The sequence below is a fragment of the Haematobia irritans genome, chromosome 5 (genome assembly GCF_050003625.1).
Source record: "Haematobia irritans isolate KBUSLIRL chromosome 5, ASM5000362v1, whole genome shotgun sequence".
NCBI classification, from domain to species: Eukaryota; Metazoa; Arthropoda; class Insecta; order Diptera; family Muscidae; genus Haematobia; species Haematobia irritans.
Window position 1 is genome coordinate 76,634,735 of NC_134401.1, and position 22,069 is coordinate 76,656,803.

The 22,069-nt window shown below is 33.7% G+C and overlaps 1 protein-coding gene across 2 annotated transcripts in view; it reads right to left on the minus strand.

Moving 5' to 3' along the window:
• The window catches only part of LOC142239061 (uncharacterized), a 327,842-nt gene that overhangs the window by 187,625 nt on the left and 118,148 nt on the right, over positions 1-22,069 (minus strand). For both annotated transcript variants that reach the window (XM_075310826.1, XM_075310827.1), the window contains exon 3: positions 9,961-9,983. The gene's annotated coding sequence lies outside the window, so the exon portion shown is untranslated. The remainder of the gene's footprint in view (positions 1-9,960; positions 9,984-22,069) is intronic.

Genomic DNA, 22,069 nt, shown 5'->3' on the forward strand with positions numbered 1-22,069 from the left:
ATTAATGGGATCTTCATAAAAACTAACGAAAGGGCACTATACACTGAAAAAAGCATGCCCGATTCCAAAGATTGTGTCTCTACTTTCAAATAGAAAACGTCTTTAAAATAAAGTGTTGAAAAACATGTTCTATTTTTTTAACGATTTTTGCTTTGTAGTCAAAATACAAAAATGCATTTTGCATCTTGACTACAAAGCACAAGACAATTTCATTAATTTTAAAGAATTTTTCTGAATTATTAAAGTCAAGTTGACCTTAGTCCAAAATTTTTTTCTTTCATGTTATGATACTCATTTTCAAGTCAAATCACTTAGTTATAAGGACAACACAACTTCATTGAAAAGTTTATCGACTTTTGAACATGGAAAAAACTTTATATTAGAGAAATGCGTCTTCTAAGCTAAGCAAAATTTGCAATCTTATTTTAAGGACATGAAATCTTTGGCCTCACGACAATATTTCTTTCAGTGTACTTTTTTTAGAGTTGTGACAGTAAAATGAAAACATTGGGAAACAGTGAAAAATTAAACAGTAAGATCTATAAAAACAAAGTTTAGTTCCTCTTTATTAATAAGTAGTCCAAGAGGAGTTGACGGATACTTTCGAAAATAAAAGCGGACATTGAGTTTGAGTTTTGCCACTAAAATTATTTCTCATTTTAGCGGCAAAACTCGAATCGGTAAAACCAGAATAACATTATAACTTTTTTCCGCAAATTGTGTTATAACTTGGTGGGGAATGATCCAAAGCAACAATTGAAAAAGTTTATTTTCTTTAAAATAAATTATTAAAGAAAGCAAACAATTGTTCACACCTAAATAAATTTATGTGTTGGTTGTAAAATTATTGTTTAGAATTTAAATATAATGTGCTTTTGAATGGTTATCGTTAACTTTAGGATTCGATGGAAAAATATATCTGTATTTGAAGTTTAAGGCAAATCGGATAGAAAATACGGTTTCTAGAAGTCCAAGAAGTAAAATCGGGATATCGGTCTATATGGGAGCTATATAAAAACATGGACCGATAGACACCATTTTTGGCACTCTTATTTGCGGATGGAAACTATGGTTCCTAGAAGCTTAAGAAGTAAAAATGGGAGATCGGTCTATAGGGGGCTATACCAAAATATGGACCGATACACACCATTTTTAGCACACCTATTTTTGGTCATAATATACCTTTATATTTCAATTTTCAGCCAAATCGGATAGAAAATACAGTTTCTAGAAGCCCAAGAAGTAAAATCGGGAGATCGGTCTATATGGGGCGCTGAACTTTATCTAAACTTGTCGGCTGCTGAAGTGCCGGCCATCAGACTACAACATCACATAGCATTATACGTCTAACCACTGCCGGTTTTTTTCGGTTTTAGTTCCCACTTTTTTCCTATTGCCTTTTTGTACGAGTACAAATCTACCGTGGCTTTCCTCGCTCTTTCGCTCACCAAAGGGAATTTCAATACCCCCTAAGGATATGGGCTTAACCGTGGGAGTTTTGCAATCTTTGCAGTACATGACTAGTTCTGTTTTTGCAGGATTTACCCCAAGACCATTCTCTTTCCCCCATTTCTAAGTCATCCGGAGGGCTCTCATTATAATATCTCTGATTGTGGATGGGAATTTTCCCCTGACTGCTAGAGCCACATCATCTGCGTATGCCACCCCTTTTATTCTTTCTTTTTCTAGGGAAACCAGAAGGTTATTTATGGCAACATTCCAAAGAAGAGGTGATAGAACTCCTCCTTGGGTAGTGCCACTGTTCACATACCTTTGTATGTTTGCTTGTCCTAGTGTGGCTGAAATACGTCTCTTTATTAGAAGTTCGTCTAACAGTCTAAGTATACATGGATCAACATACATAGTTGTCAGTCCATTTAATATAGAGCAGCATGCATACTCGAAGGGCAGATCTGCCCTTCGAGTATGCATGCTGTCGTTACGAGAGCAAGCTTCAATCGACGATAGTTCTAAGATAAATATATATATCATCTATCATCTTTTACAGAGTCTTAAGTATGGATGAAGATAAGCGGATTGGTCGGAAAGCCTTCGCACTCGAGTGAGAGTCTTTTCCCGCTTTAAGCCTAGTACTACACGCAAAGAAAAAAATGTTTGGAAAACGTGTACCGAAAACGTTTTTCTTTTGTTAAAGTTTTTTGAATTGCTTCGAAAATTGTAAACTTTTATCACCAAAAAAAATTCGTTTGTTACAAAATTTTAATTTTTTCAATAAAAAAAGTTATTTTTGAAACAACAACACAGTCCATTTCGTTTATATCAAACACTGTTCTTTTCTAACTTAAGGTCTTTAATAAGACACATTTTATAGTTCAAAATTTAATATACACTCAAAAAAAAAGTGAACTCTCTATTTCACTAAAGCCAATTTAACTTTATTTTAGTTCATGGAATTATTATGTTTGTAGAAAGTTTCCTTTACTCTACTAATTTTTTGTGTACGCTAGTTAAATTAACTAAAACCGAGGAAAAAAATATACTCAAATGAAGCATAGAGATTAACTAAAGTCGTGTCTTCCACAAAATAGTTCAGAATTTCTTTAAATTTGTAAATTTTACCAAAAATGCGTCCATCATGAACTTCGTATGTCACTAAAGACATTCTTGCAATTTTGAACTCCAAGTTTTTCCTTCAAACTACAAAATTTTCTTTAACAAGTGAAAAAACTTAGTTATGTCTAATAAATTTTCTTGAATTTGTCGAAAAATATTTACTTATTTTTATGACTCGGCGTGATACCTACGTTTGTAATACTGTTTAGTTAAAAGTTTCTACAAATATTCAAAATTTTCTAAAATTAACCGAAAGTTTTCTTCCTGGTGGGTTCACTGTTTTTTCAGTGTACTACAATGTAATGTTGACCATTTTTTCGAAATCTTTCGAACATATCTGGAATATATGTAAAAACAAAACAAAAAAACTTTTGTCGAAGCAGGGATCGAACCCACGAACCTTGGCATGCAAGTCGGACGTAGCAACCACTGCTCCACGGTGCCAAACTAAATGTTTGTTTCTGTTAAATAAACTTTGTTTATTCTGTTCGTGGGCGCCGCAAGCTATGCTATATAAATATAACTCATAGTGATATTTATCTATTGATGACCATAACAGGTACATAGCTCAGTGGTTAGTGTGTTGGCTTAAAGGTAAAAAAAATTTTAAAAATTTATAAAATCGTATAATTTCTTCTACATTGTTGGTATTACAGGAAAAGGTGTTAAGAACTAAAAAACCTCGTGGATGTGAGAAAGATGTGAAGGAAAATGCAATTAGCAAGAAAACAATGTTTTTTTGAGTTTTTCTTTATGAAATCCTGGAAAAGAATAAACGTTTATCACAAAAAGTATATACTTTTCTTCCAAATACACTTCCTTGCAGCAAAAAGCAAATGAGAAACGAACTTTGTTTGTCTAAAATTTCGTTTGGGAGGAAAGAATTATTTTTTTGCGTGTAAGATTACGTTTTCGCACGAAAAACTGTTATACTCCATATAAAAAAAAAACGTTAGCGCGGAATAAATGCGAAATCTTTGTTTTGAGCACATATTTATATAACCCTGGATTTTTCGCACGAAAAAATAGGCAGGCATATTATTTCGCATAAATAAGGTAACATCCCAGTGTTTGAGACTCTATTTACGGAGATAGATGAAAATATTCGTTTTTCGCAGAAACGAACTTAGTACTAAGCATTAGGTATGAAAACGACTTTTGTTTCCCTCCACTTTCCTGGAATATATGCTAAGTTGATACATACTGTATATATGTTTTTAGATTAAAAAGGTTTTTATTTACGACAAAAATAAAAATTTTGTGGCGAACAAGTTCTTTCTTTTCAAGGATATACAAACAACTGTGACAATAGAACATCCTAATCTACATGCGTTGTTTAAACGTTTTATTTTTGTACGTGACTATTTATTACACATGCAAAATTACTTTTTTCCTATGCTTTAGTACAAAACAGTTGTTACAACTATTAGCTAAGAAAACTAAATCCCATTTTCATGAAACTCTGTTATGGTAGACGAAGGTTTGGTTAGCCAACTTTTAAACTGCACAATGGATATTTGTGACATCTAGCCTATATATTCACCCGCCAGTTAGGAACATAACTGCCAAAGATTTTTCAGTGAAAATTAATCCACAATGAATATAACTTTGACGGAGCTACATGAAAATGACTGTAAAAAACAAAAACACAATCTTCTAAAGAGTTTTCTTTTTGATTTAATTTTTCTGTTTTATTCATTCATCCGTGAAAATTCTTGCAAAAAACGTAATTCGTAAACATAGTTGCTATTTGATTAATTGCGAGCAACCTTTTTTTCTGCGTGTAGCACAGGAATCGTTCAATTGTTCTTTACTGCTTAGTCGGTTGCTTGCCTTTGGTTTTTTGTTAAACAATTTGGCAGTTGATCAAATGCATTCTTATGCCATTTAATGTAATTGAAATTACTGGAATAGTTTTGGCTTTGAATCCCATTGCTTCAGGCAGTGTGGCAGCTCGATATAGGGCAATGAGGTGAGGTTACATTGGGATTTGTGTACATGGTGTGGTTTTTATTATTTTGCCCCGATTTTTTTTTTCGGTTACAATGTTTTTGCTTGGTTTTATTTGTGCTTTGGGATATTGGAAAATATTTTTTGAATATGTTTTTGTTCGTTGGTATCTGGTATGGCTTTTATTTGATGCAAAAATAATTTCATTGAACAATTTTGGCGTGCAAACGGCTATAGAAATAAGATTAGATTTTAATTAAAAATGTACAGAATAAAATAAAAATATATTTAAAATTCTGTTGTCCAAAAGTACATTAGGCCAGAGAAATGTTGGCCAACGATAACATCACTTGACTCGTATCTATGGTTAAAGCCCAAATAATACCATCTCGAACTAGTTGACATGACAAAAATGCCTCATTTAGCTTAGTTGATTTAATATTCTTCCCCAGTTGGGTGATGCAGTGTAGAGGTGTGCACGTGACACGAAATCCTCTGGCAACTGGCACTCCAGCAATCAACGAGTATCAGCAAATATCCTGTTTGTGTATCTCAGGCGCATTTAATACGACAAATACAGATTCCCTTAACGTCATTTGGTATCTAGTCGTATTTGCTAAACAGCACTATGACCGAGCAGTTCAATATTCCCCACTGCCACTCAAAAAGGTGGCAGTGAAGCCCATGTAACTTTGCATATATTCATGGAAATCATTATGTTTAGTTAAAGTTTCCTTCACTTTAATAACAGTAGTTTACATTGAAAATGTACACTTGATGAGAGTCGACTTTTCTTATGTATTTTGATCTGCTGAATTCGAAAAAAATGTTTAAAATTTTTTGAAATATCCCGTTATTTGTAGTTTTCCGCATTTTTTTCACTAAACAAATTATATCTCACTAAATATTATATCGTTGTTGGCACTTAAATGAAAGGTATTAAGATGACGAATAATCGTTTATAGTTGGATCTGTGATAAGTTAAGTGGTTCAAAAATATCGATGCGACAAAAACCCAAATTTTCAAAAAAAATCGTATTTTACAATGGACGTATAGATGATACTCTAACGTAAATAACAAGACCAACTAGAAGAAAAACGACCGAAAAATGACAAAGTTGTAAGCAATTGAAATGACTTTTTTTTGTAAACTAGTGTAATTAGTTGTTTACTTTATTTTAATGTTAAAAAAAAACACAAATGTGTAGGCTTCATTTAACTAAATTCAACAAATAGTTTCAAATTTCCTAAAATGTATAAATCTTTCCAAAAATCCATCCATCTTGATCTTCGTATGGCGCTAAAGGCATTTTTAGTGCAGTAGGTTTGGTTTAAGTGGTAGCCCGTTTTATTTCATGTTCTCAAAATACCTACGGCACACTGTGGGGCCAATGACAGGTCTTTGAGGCAAACAGTCAATTTTTTAAGTCAACTATTTAAAAATAATAATAACGGAATTTTACATAAAACACATTGAAACACCCAAATATCAAATATTAAAATCAGGTAACACCTCATGATGACACGCCGAGCAGTCAAAGTTGCCATATTTTGTTTTGCTACATTTTCTGATATTCAACAATAAACAAACAACAAAGTCATTTTGGCCGTCAAGCAAAAAATTTTAAAATTATAAAAATTTTGTAAAATGGAATACACTTGTAAAGGTATGTAAAGCAACATGTGATTAAACTAAGAAAAAAAAATTGATTTGATGAATAGTTTTTTGTGTCACATGTGCTGTCTATTTTGTGTAGTTTTTGTTGCCGTCCATATGTTCTGTGGAGTAGAACTTTCTTTATCCGAGCGTATCCGTGAAAAAATTTATGTGTGGAGAAAGGTAATAATGTGTACTATTAGTTTTTGGAAAAATTAGCTGCTCCAATCTGCACCATTTTATAAAAATCTATTTTCAGATAACGTAAAACTTAAAAATTTGGATATATTTAACTTTTAGTTGGAAAATGATAGAAAACCCATTAATGTTACCAACTGGATTTCCGCGAAATTCAACAGACGTGTCTATGAAAACTCTATGACGACAGTGAAAAAACAAATTAATAATTTTGAACGTACTTACGGAAACAAAGAGTACTCAGTCGTGTCCGATATGTGGTGGAAATCCAAAACAGTTTTTGTCAATAAAAAATTTAAGCTCATCGGTGTTTCAGCCCAAATCGAATGCATTAAAATGTGATATAAACCCATTACATTATCTTCTTTATTTATGAAAAATGTCAGAAAAAATTTGTTTCAGGGATATCTCGAAAACTAGGCATGATGGGGCAAAATGGGCAGTCATTCTGTTTCAGGAGATCCTTTTACATAAGGATCAGCTGATTTCGTCTAAAACAGGATTTCATTTCAGAGCAGTGCTATCGCTAAATTTCAAGAATTATTTTCCAGGGGTATCCACCTGGAGAAGCACTTTAATACCCGTACTGGAAATGGGCGTGGCACTGCCCGAATGTCTTAATTTTTTTACTGAAATCTTAAGAATACATTATAATCATCTGTACGACATTTTAAAGGTCTAGCTGTTTCCTGTGATTTATTGCCTCAAAAACTGACCATTGGCCCCATAGTGCGGCAGTTCGGAAACTTCTTAGCCTAGCAAAAAAAGCTCGGTATAAACAGAAAAGTGTTTTGTTTTTTTTTGTGTTTAAGTGTTTCGGAAACTTCCATCTCTGTTATGAACACATGTTAAATTTTGTTTCCATCTGGCAACTCCTTCATATAGAAACAGGTGTTCAAAACAGACGCATCCGCGATTTGTTTAAAATGGAAAAATTAGAAATACGTGCTGTCATTAAATATTTACATAAAAAAGGTTTATCGGGACAAGAAATTCATAATGATATGGTGAATGTGTTAGGTGAAAGTGCTCCTTCATATGCAACAGTAAAAAATTGGGTTGTTGAATTTAAACGTGGTCGTACAAGCATTGAAGATGAACCACGTAGTGGACGTCCAAAAACAGCAACAACAACAGAAATTGTAGCCAAAGTGCATGATATGGTATTAAATGATCGACGAATAAAAGTGTGTGAAATTGCTAATATCATCTCAAATGATCGAGTCCATTTAATTTTGCATGAAGACCTACAGATGAAAAAGCTTTTTGCAAGATGTGTGCCGCATTTGTTAACAGTCGATCAAAAACGCATAAGAATGAACATTTCTCAAGCTTGTTTGGATCGTTTTAAGCGAAATAAAATGGATTTTAAGCGTCGTTTCATAACTGTTGATGAGACATGGATCCACCACTATACTCTAGAGACAAAAAAAACAATCCAAACAATGGACTGAATCTGGAGGAAGTGCCCCAAAGAAGGCAAAAATAATTCAATCGGCTAATAAGGTTATGGCGACGGTTTTTTGGGACTTCAAAGGTATTTTATTGATTGACTATCTGCAAAAGGGTAAAACAATAAATTCAGAGTACTATTGCAACCTTTTGGATCAATTAAATGTACAAATTCGAGCTTAGAACACAAAAAAATAATTTTTCATCAAGACAACGCACCAGCGCACAAGAGTGTTTTAACAATGGCTAAAATCAACGAATTAAATTACGAGTTATTCTCCTGATTTAGCTCCCAGTGACTTTTACTTGTTCCCAAATCTAAAAAAAATCCTTGCTGTCAAGCGTTTTACCTCAAATGAAGCTGCAATTACAGTTGTAAACCACTATTTTGAAGACCTTGAGGAAAACTATTTTAATCAGGGGATAGAATTGCTGATTGCATAAAAGGGTGAGATAACACAAATAGCAATATGCCCATCATTTGGGAACGGTTATAGATCACTGTTTGAAATCGTGTATGGTTAGAACCAAGAGATCAAGTAGTGAGCCGAATTTGGAGACCCCACGTCTCTAAAGCTAGTCCACTCGACTTTGGGAAAAATTTATCAACTTTTCAATTTGTTTAGCATTTTGACTGGTTTTGTTAAATAAATTTGTTTTATATATGTTGTTAGCTTTCACCTCATAAAAAAAACATTGCTAATATTGAAAATATAACGTTATTTTTGAGAAGTTTGTAAAGTATTTAAAATTTTCACATATTTTTCTTTTTGGTCATCTGGGTGACATTTTGACACAAGCATCCTATATCTCTGAGTTTCATTTAATTTCTTGATTTTGTTTAATATCTGTTGTTAGCTTTAAATTCAAAAAAAAAAAAAACAAAATTTTGTTAAGTTAAAAAAAAGCAAAATTTTGTTTAGCTTGTAAAGAATATAACATTTTATAAAGAATATAACATTTATAAAGCTATATATGGGAACTATATCTAAATCTGAACCGATTTCAATCAATCATCCTTTATAACCAGATCAGTTATAAATATATATGGCAGCTTTATCTAAATCTGGACCGATTTGTTCATATCAAAATCAATAGTGATCGTCTTTGAGACGAAAAAAAAGACCTTATGCCAAATTTGAAGACGATCCGACTAAAACTGCGAGCTGGACTTTGCACACAAAAATACATCAACAAATCGACTCAAAATTTAAATTCTAAGACGATCGGTATACTAAAAGATGGGTCTATGACGGCTCCTTCTGGGCGTTACATACAAATACACAAACTTATTATACCCTGTACCACAGTAGTGGTGAAGGGTATAATAATCAAAAATAGCAGAATTTTATTTTTTTATTCAATATTAAATATACCCTATATCAAGTCAAAAAATAGTTTGAGAACAAAATTGAGTGACATAATTTTTTGGCGTTCTTTGTAAATTATCCTTTTTGGATAGAAAAATCCCCCAAAAAAAAAAAAAAATAGAAATTTTTAATTTGCTTAAATTTATTTTTTTGGTTTTAGCTCAAAAACCACCATGAATGCCTATACAATATATTTAACTTGGATAAAATTGGACCATTCGTTCTTTTACGCGATCCACGTAATTTAACCCCATTTTTGACCAAAAAAACCTAAAATTCAAATACTTTTGAAAAACAGTTCTCGTCAATTATAGCAAAATTTTATTTTTGTATTCGAAGCCCGATCACTATTAAACACAGAAATTAGAATAAAAATCGGAGCACATATGTATACCAAAAGATTCTAGTTCCAATGTAATGTGGCAGGTAGTTCCTAGCCTTACTAGCTGTTTTGATGGTTGGTTGAACAGAAAAGTATAATTGTTAGGTTTAAGGGTAAAAACTGAACGGCTGGCATAACTTGCGATTTTATCAGACCATGGATGTAAATGTACATTTTCATATCTATGCTATTTGATATGTTGCCATCATTTATTAATTTATTTCCAACGTTAAAATTTGCTACTATTACCTTTGTCAATGCTTAATGCAGCGCTATTGTATATGTCTGTTTAATTGTTAATTGGGGATTGCTTCTTATCGTGATAAACTTTCCAATACAAGCTTCAAAGTTACCAACAAACAGATTATCTTACTTACCACATTGGTTAGTTGTTAGAAACCTAAAAGTAAAATAGATTAAAAAAATGAGTCATTACATCTGAAGTGTGAGCACAACAACAATATAATTTAACAGAAAATCAGAACATTGTTTTTGTTGTTTTGGTTTTTTTCCAGTATTTTGGTTGACTTCATAGCCCGCTATGATGCGCATTCAATACTAAGCTGAACGTAGTAGAATATAACGGATTTTTTAGCCTATCATTACTCATTTTTATGGCGTTATGGAAAACCTAAATTTTAAATTTGTTGTCCAAAATGGATCAAAACGATAACGAAAGAATTACAAAAAGTCATATTGTTTGATAATGCACGAAAACACGGCATTGCAAAAATTTAAAATAGTGCTATACAATGCTAAACATTCTAAATTGTACGAAGAATTTATATAATTTATATGTAAAATAAAATTAATTCGATTTGTTTTATATAATAAAATTCTAATACAAATCCCTTCTCATCATGTAGGACATTAAAAACGAACAACCCTTCAGTTTTTTTTTTGTGCCAATTGACCCCTATTTCAAAGCAGTTGGAATTTTATACTGGTCTTGGGACTGGTTGTATTTAGCCTATTGGTAGCCACTTCATGCATTTGCCTTTAGAACACAATGAACCTATCCCTTAAACGGTTTAAATGCCTTTATCATAGGGTTAATTAACACATTTCTGGCCCTTTTGCATCTATAACAGGGACAGTTCTATTTTTAAATTTTTTTCAGTTACATTTTCCCTACATTTGTTCATTTTTTACCAATATCACAAACAGTTAAATTGACGTTTCAACGCTGTGTGTTCAATGGCGGTTGTGGCTGAATGCGTAAGGCGTTCTGTTATGCTGCCAGTAAACCCAGGTTCAAATTGTAAAAATTAGATAATAAGACAAATAAAAGTAATAAAACATTGATAGAAATAACAAGTAATATTGGTGGAAAAATTTGTTTTTGTTAGAACTGTCTCTATAACATGTCTATTAGAACTGGTTAATTGATGGGTTGAAAACAACCGGTTAAAGGAATGGTTTGTAGGTATCTATGTGGGGTCAATTGACCCTTCCTATGACAACCCCATGTTAATTTCCCCGGTCACCTAACCGATTAAAAGTTATAAACCGGTTATAAAGGACAAGTGAAACGACCGGTTTGGGACCAGTCCCAAGAACTGTAGGGTAGTAAAGTGTGATACGGTCAAAATTTGGTCAAGGGAAAACGCGTGTAAATCGGTGAAATCGTTTATTTAAAAAATCAAATTAAATTTCTTTTTCAAGTTCAATTAGTATAAAATTCAGGAAAAATATTCAGTTAGGCTTTCGCTTTTCCAAATCCGCATTGCCGGGCCTCACGCTTGAAACCTGTCACCAGATTTTGTACAGCCACCTTGTCCACCTTCTTCGCCGCAGAAGGCCAGTTTGTCTTGAACTGCTGCTCGTCCTTAGCAGTTTTTTTGGTCTTCTTTAGGTTCCGCTTGACAATAGCCCAGTATTTCTCAATTGGGCGGAGCTCTGGCGTGTTGGGAGGGTTCTTGTCCTTGGGAACCACCTGCACGTTGTTGGCGGCGTACCACTCCATGGCCTTTTTACCGTAATGGCAAGATGCCAAATCCGGCCAAAACAGTACGGAACAACCGTGTTTCTTCAGGAAAGGCAGCAGACGTTTATTCAAACACTCTTTCACGTAAATTTCTTGGTTGACAGTCCCGGAAGCTATGAAAATGCCGCTTTTCAAGCCACAGGTACAGATGGCTTGCCAAACCAGATATTTCTTTGCGAACTTTGACAGTTTTATGTGCTTGAAAATATCTGCTACCTTTCCCCTTCCTTTTGCCGTATAAAACTCCTGTCCCTGAAGCTGCTTGTAGTCGGCTTTGACGTAGGTTTCGTCGTCCATTACCACGCAGTCAAACTTCGTCAGCATCGTCGTGTACAGCCTCCGGGATCGCGCTTTGGCCGTCGTATTTTGTTTATCATCGCGATTTGGAGTCACTACCTTCTTGTAAGTCGATAGTCCGGCTCGTTTTTTGGCTCGATGCACGGTTGTAGACGATACACCCAGATTATTTGCAGCATCTCGGAGAGAGAGGTTAGGGTTTCGCTTGAAACTACCGGCAACTCTCTTTGTCGTCTCAGCGGCTTCCCGTTTTTGATTTCCCCCCGATCCAGACTTCCTGGCTGTCGACTAACGTTCCCCAAACACTTTAATTACATTTGTAACGGTTGATTTGGCAACTTTTAGCGATTTTTCCAGCTTTGCGTGCGAGTAGCTCGGATTTTCGCGATGCGCGAGCAAAATTTTGATACGCTGCTCTTCTTGCTTGGACGGCATTTTGACAACTGAAGAGTGAATTCCAAAATCAAAATAGGAGCAACATTCTACACACACACCTTCAAAATGAGGGGTGTTCAGGTCTTTTAAATGCAAAATTGAAAGAAATACGTCAAGTTTATATTGACCAAATTTTGACCGTATCACCCTTTAATTGATTACCAATATTGAACCAAAAGTCTGCAACGAATACACACGCAGTTACTTCAAGCATACGCCACACAATTCAGGTAGTAACTTCATTGTTCATTTATCAAATGAGTAAAGTAGAAACCTTGCAAATGGTGACGCAAAACAAATAGAACCCAATAAAGCAAACACTAAAAAATGTTTTGACGTATTCGAATGAATCGGTATTTCAATTCTATTCGTGTCATAATTTCCAAAACCAAAAAATTTAAAAGAACTGCACAACGATTCCTTGAATGTGATGGAACTGCAGTGCTTGACATTGTAATCGCTTTTCAGTGTTTTGGTTTCATTTATTACTCGAAACATTTGTGCAGTGAATTGGCTTCACTAGAACATCGAGTACTTTGTATAGACTTCTGCAAGTCATTGTTTTGAATAAATTATTAAAAAAAAGTATATTGATTGATATTGAACGCCGTGCACAGCACACAAATCACAAAAATGAGTGTGCTGCGCTCACTGTAGACACAGGAGGAGCTCACAGAAGACAACGTACAAGCCAGAAATCGAATGTCATAGTAAATCTGCCAGAACTAATTCAATTACCGAAATTATTGGATTAGGTTAGGTCTGGTGAAAGCCCGTTTTTTAGTCTCACTTAGACCATTCCGTCCACTGTGATAACACAGGTGGTGAACTTCTCCCATATCACTGAGTGTTGCCCGATTCTTTTTATAGCCGAATCTGAACGGAGTTACCCACAGTGATGTCAGATTAGGGGATTTTTTCTCGTGGTTGGGGATATTTTTTTACATTGGGGATGTGGGGGTTTGTCTGGGGATAAAGTCGTTGTTTGGGGATTTTTCTGGTGATATTTACACTATTAATCAGATATTACTAAATTTGTTATAAATCGTGTAAAACCGAGGTACAATAAGAATTATGCGTCAATCTTTACGAACTCATTTAGGATGGGCTAAACCGCGTCCCTGTTTAACATCACAGCTTCTTATTTATGAACCAAATATGAAGAGTGTACTACTTCCATTATTACTTCTGGTTATATATCTGTTCCATTGCTTTTTACACATTCCTTTTTAAGTACCAGGACAGTGTTCTTCACTCAAAAATAAAAAAAAGTGAATCCTATTGTATATGGCACTAAAGCTTATTTAATTCTATTTTAATGAACTTTAACGTAATTATAAACTTATTGTATTATTGAATTTATCTTCAATCTGGCTTACCATAGCTGAATAAATAAATAAATAAATTACTTTATACGGTACTAAATAAACTTTTGGACTCAAATGTTTTCTTGCAAACTTCAAAAAATTTTTTAGCAAGTGAAAACAAATATTTATGCCGAATATTTTTTTTGAATTTGCTGAAAAATAACAACTTATTTTTGTGAAATCCGCGTGACATTTGCGTTCATAACACTGTTTAGTTAAAATTTTCTAAAATTAACCAACATTTTTCTTCCTTTCCACTGTCCTACTGTTGGTCATCAGAAAATAAAAAATTAAATTGGGAAGAAATAAAACAAAAATATAAAACTACTTTAATTTAGTTCGTAAGGTTTTCAATTCCATAGTACAGTTTTGTGTAAATTTTCATTACAAGTGTTGTTTCTTAAGAAAACCCTTTCAAAGATTTTTTACATAAAGTCAGCAATTTTTATAGTAATTTTATTTTTATTGGATCTTATATTTGGGGATTTTTCATGGCGAAAAATATTTCAGTTGGGGATTTTTTGGGGATATATTTTCGAAATGTTGGGGATCTCTCTCGAAAAAATCTGGCAACCATGGTTATCCAGTACTGTGAGGGGGGCTATTCTATGTCTGGGCCCAGCTTGTTGTAAATAAAAAAACACTTTTTTATCTTTGCATAGTATTAAAGAAAAAAATGAAAAGGAAAACATACGTACTATGGAACTGGAGAGAGATTACAGCATCATCTTTCGTGATGTCATACATTAAACATTTGCCATTTGTGTATGGACTCTTAAGGATGGCAACGCAAGTAACCCATTCAGTGTGCATTAGAAATTAAAAATTATGAGACCATCGTCATCATAATGACCGTCAATCTAAGTAAATTTTTCGTTAGCTTGAAAGTGGCAAATGGTGTATGGCCAGAGTACATTCACATAACAGAAAATCGCGAGCTCAACTGAAGATGAACTTACGGAGCCTATGTTTGCACTATTGCGAACATAGGAAAAAAGATACACAAGAGACCTGAGAAATTAAAGAACTTCCTCCTGCCCCGCTGACCAATCTGTTGCGTGAAGCGGGTGGACAAAGTGCCATTTATTAATGATGAATTATGTGATCCGAAGAAATCATAAAAGTTACAAATAATTACAAGTAGAAAACATTGACAGCTATAAAGCTGTCCAAAGTGGAAAGCCTGCTGAAAAGGTGTTTTGACACAAAACACCAGCACCAGCACCAGACAAAAAGAAACGGAAACAAGAAGACATCATAATAGACCACCACCACTACCGGCGCAAACAAAGTGGTCTAGAAAAACAGACCATTTGTTTGAAGCGCTCAGAAGACAATTCCACCATTTATCATTTTGAAATGTGTTTCACATCGTTGCATGCTCCATAAGCCGAGAAAATGGAAATATATACAACTGTCCACTGAATGGGTCATCATCAACTGTAATCACAACTTGTTTGTACGGCTTTGTTCGAGGTGTAGCCAATTGAATCATATTTAACGGTTATTATGAAATTTGCTAATATGAGAGGGGTTGGTGTCGGAGATGTGGCCAATTACACCTGGTGTCGCAAAATATTTTGGTTGAATTACAATGGGAGAAAGTGGACGATGTTAAGAGTGCGAATACATTCGTTTCTTTTGTGCATTGCAATGAATTACGGAAATTTTAATGGGTTGACTTGTCAATTTTTCCACTTGTGCCTATCATGACCGAAGGACAAAAGGAAGTGCTATAATTGATTTGTTATCAAGGTATCCAAGGTATCACGTGATGGTGCAAAAGAGAACTCGAAAAATACTCTTTTTAAGTCGAACAACTTAACCCTTTCACTACCGATGCCCACTTAGAAGGACATTCGAAAAAGACATCAAATTCTATTTTCCCACTTAGTTTCGATTTATTTCTCGATGTTATTTTAAAGTAGAGGCTTTAATCGAAATAAGCTATGAATATTGTCCATATTGGTGAGGTCTAAAATTCGTTTTTATAAACTTTTTTAACAATAAACGAAAAATACGAAAATTTCAGACAATTTTTCTACTGTATGCTTCTAGTAAATTGACATTTATATTATAGACCAAATAGCGCTTATTTTCGTAAGGCGATTTGGTCAAAATTCTAGAATCAAGTTTTCAGAACAGGTTAGGTTAGGTGGCAGCCCGATGTATCAGGTTCACTTATGTTAGACTATTCAGTACATTGTGATACCACATTGGTGAACTTTTTTCTTATCACTGAGTGCTGCCCGATTCCATGTTAAGCTCAATGACAAGGGACCTCATTTTTATAGCCGAGTCCGAACGGCGTTCCACATTGCAGTGAAACCACTTAGAGAAGCTTTGAAAGCCTCAGAAATGTCACCAGCATTACTGAGGTGGGATAATCCACCGCTGAAAAACTTTTTGGTGTTCGGTCAAAGCAGGAATCGAACCCACGACCTTGTGTATGCAAGGCGGGCATGCTAACCATTGCACCACGGTGGCTCCCCACCTTAGGCATACACTGGTATAAAAAATATTTATATTTTTAAGGCGCCAATTGGTTACTTCCATTCTTTTACTTTCAGCATACTCTCTAGGTCTCTCTTTCTAAACACATATGTATATGTTTATAAGCTATTTCTAAATTAACATATGTTGGCATCCAAACATATTATATTTACAAGCACTTTATGTCCCAAACATAATACATATTAACATGTATGTCCCTAACATGTTATGCTAGTTTATTAACATTATATGCTTGTACTCAAAAATTATGTGTTAAAAAATTTGAGTTCCAAACATATCATTTTTACATCCAAACATATGAAAAACAGTCTTTTTCGTCCGTGTACAAGTAAAACTAGAAGAAAAATAAAAGTTTTTAACATTAGGTTTATATCGGTAGTGATAGGCTAAAGTATAAGGACAAAACGACTTCATTGAAAAGTTTATCGACTTTCCAGTAAGGAAATGAGCTTTATATCAGACAAATGCGTCGTCTATGCTAAGCGAACTTCGTATTCGTATTTTAAGGACATGAAATGGCGTGAAATGTGGCCTCTAGTAGATGACATGGAAATTCGTAATAGATAATAAAATAATAGGTTTGCTTATTATTATATAACGCCTTAACAACCTTCTTACCCTCTTACTGCGTGAGAAGGCTGTTATGATGGCAAATTTTCGGTGGGAGAATTGCAAGGGTCGTAACGACACCAAGCAAATATGGTCCCATTTAAACTTAAACCGCACACTAGATATGCTAGTGTTCTCAAGACGTCAGATATCACTCCTGATATCTGCTATAACGGGTCGCTGCCTGATAGGCGATATTGCAAAAACTATTGGCGCGAAGTATAATGACTGCTGTATGAGCTGTCATGATGCGGAGGCAACGGAATCAATTAAATACCTCTTGTGTGAGTGTCCTGCATTTTGTGTAAAGCGTAGATTACTGGCGGACCTGGAAACGTTAACTTAAGCAGTCTGATAATGTTTCTAGAACAATCTGTTTGGTTCAACAGAAGAAAATAATCGAGAAGGTTCAGCGGTTAAAACTAGAAATGCCCATACGAGTATGTAATAGGTACTTTTAGTTAATGTGGTATCACAATGGACTGAATAGTCTAAGTGAGTCTGAAACTTAATCGGGCTGCCACTTTAACCTAACCTAGCCTAATGCTACGAACATTAAAGCAACGTTGACCTTAGTCAAAGTAATTTTTCTTTCATGTTAAGAACCAATTTTTAAGTCGAATCTCCTAACTATAAGGAGAAAACAACTTTATTGCCGGGACCGTAAACAACAGTTATCCAGGAAATTTGAACTCTTCATGTTAGAGTCAACGGAGACCTTACTGTTATATACCAATGGATTCATCTCGGAAAGCTCTTTTAGAATATATGGTCATATTAAAACACGCTCTCAATTCCAAAGGTAAGCTTCTTTTTTTAACGTAAAAATAAAATGTAGGATGAAACTTTTAAAAAGAGTGTTTTTATTCATCTCATACTCGTTTTTTCTCGTTTACAGTTTCTTGCAGCATTGCCATTATGGTCGTATAAGACCAAAATTGGTCAAAAAAAAAAATTAATTTGGTCCTAGGGTCGGACCAGACGGAATTTAGTCCGTTTTCATAAATTTGGCAAATAGTTTATTTTTTTACATACAGTGCACTCGGGTTAACGTGAACACTGCCTATCGTGAACACCGCACAACGTGAACACGATTTTTCTTACACGAACTACTCCGTAACGCTGAAAAACATGAAATTTGACGTTAAAGGCAGATTCACAATGCCAAATACAATTTCAAATACACTTACGGAATTGTTTAGTGATCTAGTTTATCATTTTTCGTGAATTTTAATTATTAATTTAAATTGCTTTATAATTCCATACCCAGTGATAATTTTCCGATCTCTTTTTTTTATGAAATTAAATTAAGTTTTTAATATTACTAATAACAAAACTAAAATATTATCACACTGAAACGTGTTAAACTCCCGAATGTAGCTTGTTCTGAAATTCGCTGAATTTCGATAACGTGAACTCTCTTGGTTTTAATTAGTTCACGTTACCGCGAATGTACTATACTCAATAATCTTTCAAATATATGGGAAATGTTTCAATTCTCATTGCGCTTGGAGTAAAATAGTGGGATTGAGATATATGAGAGCTTTCTAAGAATTAGGACATTGGGAATCTCATTTGACGTATGAAATTATGGGTGCAAAGCAGGGATGGAAAACGCAGTACTATAGTACTTTTTTCAATACTCTTTCACCTTGGTAAGTACCGTGGTACCCCCGCGAATGATTTAGTACCTTTTGTGTATACAGTTTTGAGCCGATATCAGATTTATGGAACAATAGTTTTGACAAAATATTTTGAGAAAGTCTTTAACAAACTTATTTACTAATGGTCTTTTATAAATTTGTCAAAACAGACAAGTTTATGCTGTAAGAAAATCTCGATTTTGTAAAAGCCAGAGTAAAAAAAAACGAAAATTTTTCAAAATTTTTTTTCTATCGAAAATTTTGTCAACATTTTGTTTCAACAGAAAATTTTGTCAAAATTTTATTTCTATAGAAAATTTTGTCAAGATTTTATTTCTATAGAAAATTTTGTCAAAATTTTATTACTATGGAAAATATTGTCAAAATTTGAGTTCTATAGAAAATTTTCTGAACATTTTATTCTATAAAAAATTGTGTCAAAACTTTATTCTATAGAAAATTGTGTCAAAAATTTATTATACCCTGCGCCACACTGTGGAACAGGATATTATAAGTTAGTGCATACGTTTGCAACACCCAGAAGGAGACCAGATAGACACATGGTGTCTTTGGCAAAAATGCTCAAGGTGGGCTCCTGAGTTGATATAGCCATGTCGGTCTGTCCGTGAACACATTTTTGTAATCAAAGTCTAGGTCGCAGTTTTAGTTCAATCGACTTCAAATTTGGCATATCGGTTCAGATTTAGATATAGCTCCCGTATATATATTTCGCCCGATATGGACTTATATGGCCCCAGAAGCCAGAGTTTTACCCTAATTTGCTTAAAATTTTGCACAAGAAGAACAATTAGTACTATAGTCAAGTGTGCCAAATTTTATTGAAATCGGTTCAGATTTAGATATAGCTCCCATATATATCGTTCGCCCGATTTACACTCATATGACCACAGTGGCCAATCTTTTACTCCGATTTAATTGAAATTTTGCACAGGGAGTAGAATTAGCATTGTAGCTATGCGTACCAAATTTGGTTGAAATCGGTTCAGATTTAGATATAGCTCCCATATATATGTTTTTCTGATTTCGACAAAAATGGTCAAAATACCAACATTTTCCTTGTAAAATCGCCACTGCACTAATGGAAAAAGTTTCGTTATATTAACGAAATGTGTCGTTAAAAGTCAGCCAATGAAACAAATTCGTTAATACAACGAATTTTTTCGTTAATATTACGAGTTTTCTGCCCATCAACGTAACGTTTCGTAGTATTAACAAATATTAGTGAAAATGTTTCGTTATATCAATTTTTCGTTGGCTGACTTTTAACGAAATTTTCTTTATCGAGCACCCTAGTGCATTAGCTGACTTAAATTTTAAGTCTATAGATTTAGTAGAAGTCTATCAAATTCTGTCCAGATCGAGTGATATTTAAATGTATGTATTTGGGACAAACCTTTATATATAGCCCCAAACACATTTGACGGATGTGATATGGTATCGAAAATTTAGATCTACAAAGTGGTGCAGGGTATAATATAGTCGGCCCCGCCCGACTTTAGACTTTCCTTACTTGTTTTTATTTACTAATTTGTGACGTACCATTTTTGGAAGAATTCAACCAACTGTGGCAACCGCGATTACAATACTACTGTAGTCTTTGTAAGCGGACATAAAACAAAAAAAAAAATATATATTTAAAATTGTGGAAATGAATCAAAATCAAAATTTAGTATAAAAGAGATTATTGTAATCTTCCAATGGAATTTTTATTGAAATTTAGTGAAAAGTACTTTTTCGCTCAAAAAGATACCGTTTTGTGCTTTCTTAAAAATTGCATTTTCCATCCCTGATGCAAATGAAAACTCCGAAATCTATTGTATTCTCTCAAGAAGTAAACTCGGGAGATCGGTCTTATACCAATATAAGCCAAATGTGTGTCTGTTAAAATACCTCTAAATCGAAAGTTGATGTCAGCTTCTTGTAATATTGAATGTTTATGTTAGCCAAAATAAACTTTATAAATTCGACCTTTTAAACAATTATAGTTTTCCACATTTTAAAAAAGTTGAAAAGTAGACTTATCGATTTCGATGTCAACCGCTAAATCATATCAGTTATTTTTGGTTTACTTTATTTTTTAATAAAAGCACAATGTAGAACAATAAATTAGTTGTTAAGGCATTTTTCTTCCAAATTGGAAATTTGGCGCGCTAGACGGTATTTTGGTCCGATTTAGAAAAAAAATTGGTCCAAAATAACATTTCATTGTGACAACGCTGGTATTTTGTTTAATTGAGTCTATCGCATATAAAGTTTGTATTTTTTATTTTTTTAATTTGGCGAACATAATTTTTTCCAAATTTTCAACGGAAAGATTTGAACGCATAATTTCAATTGAAAAGAGAGAAGAAGTTAACCACTGTGGTATCACAATGGACTGAATAGTCTAAGTGAGCCTGAAATATCGGGCTGGCACTATACCTAAGCTAACCTAAGACGGAAGGAAAAAAGTAAAACTCATTCAAAGGATAAATAAAACTCTCTTTTTCAAGAGTTTCATCCGACCTCTTATTTTGCGTTGAAAAATAACTGTTTTACATGAAAAAATAATTTTTATAGCGCTTATACCCGTTACGGTCCCTACTTCATTGATTTAATAGATAGAATTTAATAGATCTTTACCAATTCCTTAATATTATAGAAGTATTCTTGAAATTTGTGACTTGTCTTTATATTAAAAAAATTGATTTGGAAATTTTTCAAAACTTTTTTAAATATGCACCCTCAAAAAAAATCGCTTCTTTAACATATGTTCCAAACATATTTTGTAAGAAGCACATATATTATTGGATACTGCCGAAACATTAATATGTTTGTTTTATGTGAACATATTATATGTTTGGAAGCATTTTGAGCCCAAAAATATTATGTGCTTGGAAGAATTTTTCCCAAAGACGATTGTGCTCATTCCTTAATATACTCGTTATTTTCACTTCCACGAAATATTTTAATTCTTGGCACCTTTTTCTGTAATACAAATAATGTTGAAGAAATTATTCAATTTTATGAATTTTTACCTTTCGCCTGGACGCAGAATCGAACCGAGGACCATACAGTTTGTAAGCCAACACACTATCAACTGGGCTACGTAAAGAATTTGTTTCCCCGCACACCCAGTAAACGTGCACAGAACAAAATGTTGCCGAAATATTTCCAATTACACCCTAAAAAAAAATCGCTTCTCTAACATATGCTCCAAACATATTTTGCAGGAAGCACATATATTATTGGATGTTGACGAAACATTAATATGGTTGTTTTATGTGAACATATTATATGTTTGGAAGCATTGGGCCAAAAATATTATATGCTTGGAAGACTTTTCCCCACAGAAGTTGTGCTCATTCCCTAACACAATTTTCACTTCCACGAAATTTTTTAGTTCTTGGCACCTTTTTCTGTAATACAAATAATGTTGAAGAAATTATTCAATTTTATAAATTTTTACCTTTCGCCTGGACGCAGAATCGAACCGAGGACCATACAGTTTGTAAGCCAACACACTATCAACTTGGCTACGTAGCTGTTATAGTCACCAGTAGGCAATTATCGTTATAAGTTACATTTATATAGCATGGTTTGCAGCGCCCACGAGCCCATGCAAACATAACAT